This window comes from Ranitomeya imitator, chromosome 4, assembly GCF_032444005.1.
Source record: "Ranitomeya imitator isolate aRanImi1 chromosome 4, aRanImi1.pri, whole genome shotgun sequence".
NCBI classification, from domain to species: Eukaryota; Metazoa; Chordata; class Amphibia; order Anura; family Dendrobatidae; genus Ranitomeya; species Ranitomeya imitator.
The window spans coordinates 283077925-283091215 of NC_091285.1; the positions used below are offsets into that span (position 1 = coordinate 283077925).

The following is a 13291-nucleotide window of genomic DNA, read 5'->3' on the forward strand; positions in this document are numbered from 1 at the left end:
CCAGCCACATAGTATATAGCAGAGCCACGTAGTACAGGTCCTTCTCAAAAAATTAGCATATAGTGTTAAATTTCATTATTTACCATAATGTAATGATTACAATTAAACTTTCATATATTATATATTCATTATCCACCAACTGAAATTTGTCAGGTCTTTTATTGTTTTAATACTGATGATTTTGGCATACAACTCCTGATAACCCAAAAAACCTGTCTCAATAAATTAGCATATCAAGAAAAGGTTCTCTAAACGACCTGTTACCCTAATCTTCTGAATCAACTAATTAACTCTAAACACATGCAAAAGATACCTGAGGCTTTTATAAACTCCCTGCCTGGTTCATTACTCAAAACCCCCATCATGGGTAAGACTAGCGACCTGACAGATGTCAAGAAGGCCATCATTGACACCCTCAAGCAAGAGGGTAAGACCCAGAAAGAAATTTCTCAACAAATAGGCTGTTCCCAGAGTGCTGTATCAAGGCACCTCAATGGTAAGTCTGTTGGAAGGAAACAATGTGGCAGAAAACGCTGTACAACGAGAAGAGGAGACCGGACCCTGAGGAAGATTGTGGAGAAGGACCGATTCCAGACCTTGGGGAACCTGAGGAAGCAGTGGACTGAGTCTGGTGTGGAAACATCCAGAGCCACCGTGCACAGGCGTGTGCAGGAAATGGGCTACAGGTGCCACATTCCCCAGGTAAAGCCACTTTTGAACCATAAACAGCGGCAGAGGCGCCTGACCTGGGCTACAGAGAAGCAGCACTGGACTGTTGCTAAGTGGTCCCAAGTACTTTTTTCTGATGAAAGCAAATTTTGCATGTCATTCGGAAATCAAGGTGCCAGAGTCTGGAGGAAGACTGGGGAGAAGGAAATGCCAAAATGCCTGAAGTCCAGTGTCAAGTACCCACAGTCAGTGATGGTGTGGGGTGCCATGTCAGCTGCTGGTGTTGGTCCACTGTGTTTCATCAAGGGCAGGGTCAATGCAGCTAGCTATCAGGAGATTTTGGAGCACTTCATGCTTCCATCGGCTGAAATGCTTTATGGAGATGAAGATTTCATTTTTCAGCACGACCTGGCACCTGCTCACAGTGCCAAAACCACTGGTAAATGGTTTACTGACCATGGTATTACTGTGCTCAATTGGCCTGCCAACTCTCCTGACCTGAACCCCATAGAGAATCTGTGGGATATTGTGAAGAGAAAGTTGAGAGACGCAAGACCCAACACTCTGGATGAGCTTAAGGCCGCTATTGAAGCATCCTGGGCCTCCATAACATCTCAGCAGTGTCACAGGCTGATTGCCTCCATGCCACGCCGCATTGAAGCAGTCATTTCTGCCAAAGGATTCCCGACCAAGTATTGAGTGCATAACTGAACATTATTATTTGATGGTTTTTTTGTTTGTTATTAAAAAACACTTTTATTTGATTGGATGGGTGAAATATGCTAATTTATTGAGACAGGTTTTTTGGGTTATCAGGAGTTGTATGCCAAAATCATCAGTATTAAAACAATAAAAGACCTGACAAATTTCAGTTGGTGGATAATGAATCTATAATATATGAAAGTTTAATTGTAATCATTACATTATGGTAAATAATGAAATTTAACACTATATGCTAATTTTTTGAGAAGGACCTGTATATTGCCCAGTCACGTAGTACAGTCATGGCCAAAAGTTTTGAGAATGAGACAAATATTAATTTTTCCAAAGTCCACTGCTTCATTTTTTCTAATGGCAATTTGCATATACTCCTGAATTTCAAAGTGATCAGCTTAACAGCAATTACTGTACTTGCAAAGTCAATATTTGCCCAGAAAATGAACTTTAACCCCCAAAACACATTTCAACATCATTCCAGTCCTGCCTTAAAAGGAGCAGCTAACATCGTTTTAGTGATTGATCCATTAACACAAGTGTGGGTGTTGATGAGGACAGGGCTGGCGATCAATCAGTCATGATTAAGTAAGAATGACATCACTGGACACTTTAAAAGGAGGCTGGTGCTTGGTATCATTGTTTCTCTTCAGTTAACCATGGTTATCTCTAAAGAAACATGTGCAGCCATCATTGCACTGCACAAAAATGGCCTAACAGGGAAGAGTATCACAGCTACAAAGATTGCACCTCAGTCAACAATCTATCGCATCATCAAGAACTTCAAGGAGAGAGCTTCCATTGTTGTCAAAAAGGCTCCAGGGCGCCCAAGAAAGACCAGCAAGCGCCAGGACCGTATCTTAAAGGGACTCTGTCACCTGAATTTGGCGGGACTGGTTTTGGGTCATATGGGCGGAGTTTTCGGGTGTTTGATTCACACTTTCCTTACCCACTGGCTGCATGCTGGCTGCAATATTGGATTGAAGTTCATTCTCTGTCCTCCATAGTACACGCCTGCGCAAAGCAATCTTGCCTTGTGCAGGCGTGTACTATGGAGGAAAGAGAATGAACTTCAATCCAATATTGCAGCCAGCGGGTAAGGAAATGGTGAATCAAACACCCAAAAACTCCGCCCATATGACCCAAAACCAGTCCCGCCAAATTCAGGTGACAGGTTCCCTTTAAAACTGTTTCAGCTGCGGGATCAGACTACCAGCCGGGCCGAGCTTGCTCAGGAATGGCAGCAGGCTGGTGTGAGTGCTTCTGCACGCACTGTGAGGCGGAGACTCTTTGAGCAAGGCCTGGTTTCAAGGAGGGCAGCAAAGAAGCCACTTCTCTCCAGAAAAAACATCAGGGACCGACTGATATTCTGCAAAAGGTACAGGGAGTGGACTGCTGAGGACTGGGGCAAAGTCATTTTCTCTGATGAATCCCCTTTTCGATTGTTTAGGACATCTGGAAAACAGCTTATTCAGAGAAGAAGAGGTGAGCGCTACCACCAGTCTTGTCTCATGCCAACTGTAAAGCATCCTGAAACCATTCTTGTCTGGGGTTGCTTCTCAGCCAAGGGAATCGGCTCACTCACAGTCTTGCCTAAAAACACAGCCATGAATAAAGAATGGTACCAGAATGTCCTCCAAGAGCAACTTCTCCCAACCGTCCAAGAGCAGTTTGGCGCCCAACAATGCCTTTTCCAGCATGATGGAGCACCTTGCCATAAAGCAAAGGTGATAACTAAATGGCTCATGGAACAAAACATAGAGATTTTGGGTCCATGGCCTGGAAACTCCCCAGATCTTAATCCCATTGAGAACTTGTGGTCAATCATCAAGAGACGGGTGGACAAACAAAAACCAACAAATTCTGGCAAAATGCAAGCATTGATTATGCAAGAATGGACTGCTATCAGTCAGGATTTGGTCCAGAAGTTGATTGAGAGCATGCCAGGGAGAATTGCAGAGGTCTTGAAGAAGAAGGGTCAACACTGCAAATATTGACTTGCTGCATTAACTCATTCTAACTGCCAATATAACCTATTGGTACTCATAATAATTGCAATTATATTTCTGTATGTGATATAAACATCAGACAAACACTAATAAAAACCAGAGGGCAGCAGATCATGTGAAAATATAATTTTGGTGTCATTCTCAAAACTTCTGGCCATGACTGTATATTGCCCAGCACAGAGCCACGCAGTATAGAGACTTAAAAAAAAATAAACATATACTCACCTTCCGAAGGCCTGTTGAAGTCCTGCTATACTCACCATCCACAGCCTTTCCGGCTCCTCGCCATGCTCCCGGGACCGCTCCATTGCAAGTGGCAGCTTGCGGTGCCAGGGCTGTTGTTAGCAGGACCTATGACGACGTCGCGGTCACATGACCGCGACGTCACGGCAGGTCCTTGTCGCACACCAGCCCTGGCACCGGAAGCTGCCGCTTGCAATGGAACAGTCCCGGGAGCATGGCGAGGAGCCGGAAAGGTGGCGGAGGGTGAGTATAGCAGGTTTTTTGTTTTTTTTATTATTTTTTGCATGACATTTTTACTATTGATGCTGCATAGGCAGCATCAATAGTAAATAGTTGGGGACACACAGGGTTAATAGCAGCGGTAACGGAGTGCGTTACACCGCGGGTCGTTACCGCTGCCATTGACCCTGTGTGGGTGGAGGGGATTATGGAGCGGGAGTAGGGGAGGGACTAATCGGACTGTGCCCGTCGCTGATTGGTTGTGGCAGCCATGACAGGCAGCTGACGAGACCAATCAGCGAATGAATAACCGTGACAGAAGGACAGACAGATGGAAGTGACCCTTAGATATTGCAGTTTGCAATATGAGGTCATTTGTTGGGAGGGCTCTGGCACTTCAGGGGCTCTGCAAATGCAATTGCAATCTGTTCCAACCAAATTTACTCCCCAAATGTCTCTCTTCCTTCCAGACACTGTTATGCGCCCAGTTTATGATCACATATGAGGTATTGGCAAACTCGGGAGAAATTTTATAACAATTTACGGTCTCCATTTTCTTTTGTTATCCCTTTTGAAAATTAAAAATGTGGGGCTCAAACAACATTTTGGTGGAAATTTTTTTTTTTTTTTTTCCCACAGCCCAATGTTTTAGGCTATGTGCACACGTTCAGGATTTCTCGCAGAAAATTCCTGAGAAAAACCGGAGATTTTCTGCAAGAAATCCGTAAGAAAACTGCATGCGTTTTTGCCACGTTTTTTTCCGGACACTTCCCAATGCATTTTGTAGTGGGAAATCCGCAAAAAAACGCAAAATTAATGAACATGCTGCGGTTTTTACTGGAAAAAACGCATCATGTGCACAAAACACGTGGAATTCTTCTAAATGATGGGATGCTTAGTGTATGTGGTTTTATAGCGTTTTAATGGGAAAAACCGCAACGTGTGCACACAGCCAATTCCGTGAATCGCCTGTGGGTTAGGCTGTTCATCACAGGCTGTACCGCACACGCACGTCACTGCAGTGCCGACCGCAAAAGCGCCTCGCCTGCACTATCTGCTCGTCGCCGATAGATGTCACTGTGACACGCCTCGTCCTAACCTGCTGTAACCACAGAGCACAGAAGGCGTCGCGGGCGTCTTACGTCATGACGCCACGCCCCTGGAACGCGCCGCCGACCTGCTGAACGTTTTATTGGAGTTCGCGAGCGCGTTTCCTCTGGCCCGGCGTGCTGATCTACCGACGCTCTGACGTCATACTTGGTGAATCGGAGATTACGTACGATACGCCGGTTTGGCAGAACGGCGGCGGCTGGGAGCTGTAGCGGCCGTATGGAGCAGTAATCGGCGGGGAAGGTGAGGAGTGAGGGGCTGGGCAGTAGGAGAGGGCTCAACAGGTTCAGCATCTTTACGCCATGTGGTTTCTATCGTCTATGAAAGGCGGCTGCAGACCGGAGACGGCACCGGGCTATGGCCTCCGTTCTGTCGGGTTGTAATCTCCACTCGTGAAGGGGCGACGTGTCACATGGGGCGCCAGCAACGTGTCAGTGCACAGAGCGCCAGCATGTGTCTGTCATGTCCACACACGTGTCCTGCATGGGCCGCACTTTACTGCAGACCTGCTGCGCCATACTGCTGTGTGGTAGACATAGGTACTGTCTGTGGTGTCCCATACTGCTGTGTGGTAGACATATCTACTGTCTGTGGTGTCCCATACTGCTGTGTGCGGTACTGCTGTGTGGTAGACATACGTACTGTCTGTGGTGTGCGGTACTGCTGTGTGGTAGACATATCTACTGTCTGTGGTGTCCCATACTGCTGTGTGGTAGACATATCTACTGTCTGTGGTGTCCCATACTGCTGTGTGGTAGACATATCTACTGTCTGTGGTGTCCCATACTGCTGTGTGGTAGACATATCTACTGTCTGTGGTGTGCCATACTGCTGTGTGGTAGACATAGGTACTGTCTGTGGTGTCCCATACTGCTGTGTGCGGTACTGCTGTGTGGTAGACATACGTACTGTCTGTGGTGTCCCATACTGCTGTGTGGTAGACATACGTACTGTCTGTGGTGTGCGGTACTGCTGTGTGCGGTACTGCCGTGTGGTAGACATACGTACTGTCTGTGGTGTGCGGTACTGCTGTGTGGTAGACATATCTACTGTCTGTGGTGTGCCATACTGCTGTGTGGTAGACATATCTACTGTCTGTGGTGTCCCATACTGCTGTGTGGTAGACATATCTACTGTCTGTGGTGTCCCATACTGCTGTGTGGTAGACATATCTACTGTCTGTGGTGTGCCATACTGCTGTGTGGTAGACATAGGTACTGTCTGTGGTGTCCCATACTGCTGTGTGCGGTACTGCTGTGTGGTAGACATACGTACTGTCTGTGGTGTCCCATACTGCTGTGTGGTAGACATACGTACTGTCTGTGGTGTGCGGTACTGCTGTGTGCGGTACTGCCGTGTGGTAGACATACGTACTGTCTGTGGTGTGCGGTACTGCTGTGTGGTAGACATATCTACTGTCTGGTGTGCGGTACTGCTGTGTGGTAGACATAGGTACTGTCTGTGGTGTGCGGTACTGCTGTGTGGTAGACATACGTACTGTCTGTGGTGTGCGGTACTGCTGTGTGGTAGACATAGGTACTGTCTGTGGTGTGCGGTACTGCTGTGTGCGGTACTGCTGTGTGGTAGACATACGTACTGTCTGTGGTGTGCCATACTCCTGTGTGCGGTACTGCTGTGTGGTAGACATACGTACTGTCTGTGATGTGCCATACTCCTGTGTGCGGTACTGCTGTGTGGTAGACATACGTACTGTCTGTGATGTGCCATACTCCTGTGTGCGGTACTGCTGTGTGGTAGACATACGTACTGTCTGTGGTGTGCGGTACTGCTGTGTGGTAGACATAGGTACTGTCTGTGGTGTGCGGTACTGCTGTGTGGTAGACATAGGTACTGTCTGTGATGTGCAGTACTGCTGTGTGGTAGACATAGGTACTGTCTGTGGTGTCCCATACTGCTGTGTGGTAGACATAGGTACTGTCTGTGGTGTGCCATACTCCTGTGTGGTAGACATAGATACTGTCTGTGGTGTGCGGTACTGCTGTGTGGTAGACATAGGTACTGTCTGTGGTGTCCCATACTGCTGTGTGGTAGACATAGGTACTGTCTGTGGTGTGCGGTACTGCTGTGTGGTAGACATAGGTACTGTCTGTGGTGTGCCATACTCCTGTGTGGTAGACATACGTACTGTCTGTGATGTGCCATACTGCTGTGTGCGGTACTGCTGTGTGGTAGACATACGTACTGTCTGTGGTGTGCGGTACTGCTGTGTGCGGTACTGCTGTGTGGTAGACATACGTACTGTCTGTGATGTGCCATACTCCTGTGTGCGGTACTGCTGTGTGGTAGACATACGTACTGTCTGTGGTGTGCGGTACTGCTGTGTGGTAGACATAGGTACTGTCTGTGGTGTCGCATACTGCTGTGTGGTAGACATAGGTACTGTCTGTGGTGTGCCATACTCCTGTGTGGTAGACATAGATACTGTCTGTGGTGTGCGGTACTGCTGTGTGGTAGACCTCCGTACTGTCTGTGGTGTGCGGTACTGCTGTGTGGTAGACATAGGTACTGTCTGTGGTGTCCCATACTGCTGTGTGGTAGACATAGGTACTGTCTGTGGTGTGCGGTACTGCTGTGTGGTAGACATAGGTACTGTCTGTGGTGTGTCATACTCCTGTGTGGTAGACATAGGTACTGTCTGTGGTGTGCGGTACTGCTGTGTGGTAAACATACGTACTGTCTGTGGTGTGCGGTACTGCTGTGTGGTAGACATACGTACTGTCTGTGATGTGCCATACTGCTGTGTGCGGTACTGCTGTGTGGTAGACATACGTACTGTCTGTGGTGTCCCATACTGCTGTGTGGTAGACATACGTACTGTCTGTGGTGTGCGGTACTGCTGTGTGCGGTACTGCCGTGTGGTAGACATACGTACTGTCTTTGATGTGCCATACTCCTGTGTGCGGTACTGCTGTGTGGTAGACATATCTACTGTCTGGTGTGCGGTACTGCTGTGTGGTAGACATAGGTACTGTCTGTGGTGTGCGGTACTGCTGTGTGGTAGACATATCTACTGTCTGTGGTGTGCGGTACTGCTGTGTGGTAGACATAGGTACTGTCTGTGGTGTGCGGTACTGCTGTGTGCGGTACTGCTGTGTGGTAGACATACGTACTGTCTGTGGTGTGCCATACTCCTGTGTGCGGTACTGCTGTGTGGTAGACATACGTACTGTCTGTGATGTGCCATACTCCTGTGTGCGGTACTGCTGTGTGGTAGACATACGTACTGTCTGTGATGTGCCATACTCCTGTGTGCGGTACTGCTGTGTGGTAGACATACGTACTGTCTGTGATGTGCCATACTCCTGTGTGCGGTACTGCTGTGTGGTAGACATACGTACTGTCTGTGTTGTGCGGTACTGCTGTGTGGTAGACATAGGTACTGTCTGTGGTGTGCGGTACTGCTGTGTGGTAGACATAGGTACTGTCTGTGATGTGCAGTACTGCTGTGTGGTAGACATAGGTACTGTCTGTGGTGTCCCATACTGCTGTGTGGTAGACATAGGTACTGTCTGTGGTGTGCCATACTCCTGTGTGGTAGACATAGATACTGTCTGTGGTGTGCGGTACTGCTGTGTGGTAGACATAGGTACTGTCTGTGGTGTCCCATACTGCTGTGTGGTAGACATAGGTACTGTCTGTGGTGTGCGGTACTGCTGTGTGGTAGACATAGGTACTGTCTGTGGTGTGCCATACTCCTGTGTGGTAGACATAGGTACTGTCTGTGGTGTGCGGTACTGCTGTGTGGTAGACATACGTACTGTCTGTGGTGTGCGGTACTGCTGTGTGGTAGACATACGTACTGTCTGTGATGTGCCATACTGCTGTGTGCGGTACTGCTGTGTGGTAGACATACGTACTGTCTGTGGTGTGCGGTACTGCTGTGTGCGGTACTGCTGTGTGGTAGACATACGTACTGTCTGTGATGTGCCATACTCCTGTGTGCGGTACTGCTGTGTGGTAGACATACGTACTGTCTGTGGTGTGCGGTACTGCTGTGTGGTAGACATAGGTACTGTCTGTGGTGTCGCATACTGCTGTGTGGTAGACATAGGTACTGTCTGTGGTGTGCCATACTCCTGTGTGGTAGACATAGATACTGTCTGTGGTGTGCGGTACTGCTGTGTGGTAGACCTCCGTACTGTCTGTGGTGTGCGGTACTGCTGTGTGGTAGACATAGGTACTGTCTGTGGTGTCCCATACTGCTGTGTGGTAGACATAGGTACTGTCTGTGGTGTGCGGTACTGCTGTGTGGTAGACATAGGTACTGTCTGTGGTGTGTCATACTCCTGTGTGGTAGACATAGGTACTGTCTGTGGTGTGCGGTACTGCTGTGTGGTAGACATACGTACTGTCTGTGGTGTGCGGTACTGCTGTGTGGTAGACATACGTACTGTCTGTGATGTGCCATACTGCTGTGTGCGGTACTGCTGTGTGGTAGACATACGTACTGTCTGTGGTGTGCGGTACTGCTGTGTGCGGTACTGCTGTGTGGTAGACATACGTACTGTGTGTGATGTGCCATACTCCTGTGTGCGGTACTGCTGTGTGGTAGACATACGTACTGTCTGTGGTGTGCGGTACTGCTGTGTGGTAGACATAGGTACTGTCTGTGGTGTCGCATACTGCTGTGTGGTAGACATAGGTACTATCTGTGGTGTGCCATACTCCTGTGTGGTAGACATAGATACTGTCTGTGGTGTGCGGTACTGCTGTGTGGTAGACCTCCGTACTGTCTGTGGTGTGCGGTACTGCTGTGTGGTAGACATAGGTACTGTCTGTGGTGTCCCATACTGCTGTGTGGTAGACATAGGTACTGTCTGTGGTGTGCGGTACTGCTGTGTGGTAGACATAGGTACTGTCTGTGGTGTGTCATACTCCTGTGTGGTAGACATAGGTACTGTCTGTGGTGTGCGGTACTGCTGTGTGGTAGACATACGTACTGTCTGTGGTGTGCGGTACTGCTGTGTGGTAGACATACGTACTGTCTGTGATGTGCCATACTGCTGTGTGCGGTACTGCTGTGTGGTAGACATACGTACTGTCTGTAGTGTGCGGTACTGCTGTGTGCGGTACTGCTGTGTGGTAGACATACGTACTGTCTGTGATGTGCCATACTCCTGTGTGCGGTACTGCTGTGTGGTAGACATACGTACTGTCTGTGGTGTGCGGTACTGCTGTGTGCGGTACTGCTGTGTGCGGTACTGCTGTGTGCGGTACTGCTGTGTGGTAGACATAGGTACTGTCTGTGGTGTCCCATACTGCTGTGTGGTAGACATAGGTACTGTCTGTGGTGTGCCATACTCCTGTGTGGTAGACATAGGTACTGTCTGTGGTGTGCGGTACTGCTGTGTGGTAGACATAGGTACTGTCTGTGGTGTCCCATACTGCTGTGTGGTAGACATAGGTACTGTCTGTGGTGTGCCATATTCCTGTGTGGTAGACATAGGTACTGTCTGTGGTGTGCGGTACTGCTGTGTGGTAGACATAGGTACTGTCTGTGGTGTGCCATACTCCTGTGTGGTAGACATAGGTACTGTCTGTGGTGTGCGGTACTGCTGTGTGGTAGACATAGGTACTGTCTGTGGTGTGCCATACTCCTGTGTGGTAGACATAGGTACTGTCTGTGGTGTGTGGTACTGCTGTGTGGTAGACATACGTACTGTCTGTGGTGTGCGGTACTGCTGTGTGGTAGACATACGTACTGTCTGTGATGTGCCATACTGCTGTGTGCGGTACTGCTGTGTGGTAGACATACGTACTGTCTGTGGTGTGCGGTACTGCTGTGTGCGGTACTGCTGTGTGGTAGACATACGTACTGTCTGTGATGTGCCATACTGCTCTGTGCGGTACTGCTGTGTGGTAGACATACGTACTGTCTGTGGTGTGCGGTACTGCTGTGTGCGGTACTGCTGTGTGGTAGACATACGTACTGTCTGTGATGTGCCATACTCCTGTGTGCGGTACTGCTGTGTGGTAGACATACGTACTGTCTGTGGTGTGCGGTACTGCTGTGTGCGGTACTGCTGTGTGGTAGACATAGGTACTGTCTGTGGTGTCCCATACTGCTGTGTGGTAGACATAGGTACTGTCTGTGGTGTGCCATACTCCTGTGTGGTAGACATAGATACTGTCTGTGGTGTGCGGTACTGCTGTGTGGTAGACATAGGTACTGTCTGTGGTGTCCCATACTGCTGTGTGGTAGACATAGGTACTGTCTGTGGTGTGCCATACTCCTGTGTGGTAGACATAGGTACTGTCTGTGGTGTGCGGTACTGCTGTGTGGTAGACATAGGTACTGTCTGTGGTGTGCCATACTCCTGTGTGCGGTACTGCTGTGTGGTAGACATACGTACTGTCTGTGATGTGCCATACTGCTGTGTGCGGTACTGCTGTGTGGTAGACATACGTACTGTCTGTGGTGTGCGGTACTGCTGTGTGCGGTACTGCTGTGTGGTAGACATACGTACTGTCTGTGATGTGCCATACTCCTGTGTGTGGTACTGCTGTGTGGTAGACATACGTACTGTCTGTGATGTGCCATACTCCTGTGTGCGGTACTGCTGTGTGGTAGACATACGTACTGTCTGTGGTGTGCGGTACTGCTGTGTGAGGTACTGCTGTGTGGTAGACATACGTACTGTCTGTGATGTGCCATACTGCTGTGTGCGGTACTGCTGTGTGGTAGACATACGTACGGTCTGTGGTGTCCCATACTGCTGTGTGCGGTACTGCTGTGTGGTAGACATAGGTACTGTCTGTGGTGTCCCATACTGCTGTGTGTGGTACTGCTGTGTGGTAGACATAGGTACTGTCTGTGGTGTGCGGTACTGCTGTGTGGTAGACATACGTACGGTCTGTGGTGTCCCATACTGCTGTGTGCGGTACTGCTGTGTGGTAGACATAGGTACTGTCTGTGGTGTCCCATACTGCTGTGTGTGGTACTGCTGTGTGGTAGACATAGGTACTGTCTGTGGTGTGCGGTACTGCTGTGTGGTAGACATACGTACTGTCTGTGGTGTGCGGTACTGCTGTGTGGTAGACATACGTACTGTCTGTGATGTGCCATACTGCTGTGTGCGGTACTGCTGTGTGGTAGACATACGTACTGTCTGTGGTGTGCGGTACTGCTGTGTGGTAGACATACGTACTGTCTGTGATGTGCCATACTCCTGTGTGCGGTACTGCTGTGTGGTAGACATACGTACTGCTGTGTGCGGTACTGCTGTGTGGTAGACATACGTACCGTCTGTGATGTGCCATACTGCTGTGTGCGGTACTGCTGTGTGGTAGACATACGTACTGTCTGTGGTGTGCGGTACTGCTTTGTGCGGTACTGCTGTGTGGTAGACATACGTACTGTCTGTGGTGTCCCGTACTGCTGTGTGGTAGACATAGGTACTGTCTGTGGTGTACGGTACTGCTGTGTGGTAGACATACATACTGTCTGGTGTGCCATATTCCTGTGTGCTGTGTGGTAGACATACGTACTGTCTGTGATGTGCCATACTCCTGTGTGCGGTACTGCTGTGTGGTAGACATACGTACTGTCTGTGGTGTGCGGTACTGCTGTGTGGTAGACATACGTACTGTCTGTGATGTGCCATACTCCTGTGTGCGGTACTGCTGTGTGGTAGACATACGTACTGTCTGTGGTGTGCCATACTCCTGTGTGCGGTACTGCTGTGTGGTAGACATACGTACTGTCTGTGGTGTGCCATACTCCTGTGTGCGGTACTGCTGTGTGGTAGACATACGTACTGTCTGTGGTGTGCGGTACTGCTGTGTGGTAGACATACGTACTGTCTGTGATGTGCCATACTGCTGTGTGCGGTACTGCTGTGTGGTAGACATACGTACTGTCTGTGGTGTGCGGTACTGCTGTGTGAGGTACTGCTGTGTGGTAGACATACGTACTGTCTGTGGTGTGCGGTACTGCTGTGTGAGGTACTGCTGTGTGGTAGACATACGTACTGTCTGTGATGTGCCATACTGCTGTGTGCGGTACTGCTGTGTGGTAGACATACGTACTGTCTGTGGTGTGCGGTACTGCTGTGTGCGGTACTGCTGTGTGGTAGACATACGTACTGTCTGTGGTGTGCCATACTCCTGTGTGCGGTACTGCTGTGTGGTAGACATACGTACTGTCTGTGGTGTGCGGTACTGCTGTGTGCGGTAGTGCTGTGTGGTAGACATACGTACTGTCTGTGGTGTGCGGTACTGCTGTGTGCGGTAGTGCTGTGTGGTAGACATACGTACTGTCTGTGGTGTGCCATACTCCTGTGTGCGGTACTGCTGTGTGGTAGACA

At 49.2% G+C, this 13291-nt stretch overlaps 1 protein-coding gene across 1 annotated transcript in view; it reads left to right on the forward strand.

Moving 5' to 3' along the window:
• The first annotated feature begins 5007 nt into the window (after positions 1–5007).
• The window catches only part of XPOT (exportin for tRNA), a 121379-nt gene continuing 113095 nt past the window's right edge, over positions 5008–13291 (forward strand). Inside the window, exon 1 of the mRNA XM_069764695.1 lies at positions 5008–5207. The gene's annotated coding sequence lies outside the window, so the exon portion shown is untranslated. The remainder of the gene's footprint in view (positions 5208–13291) is intronic.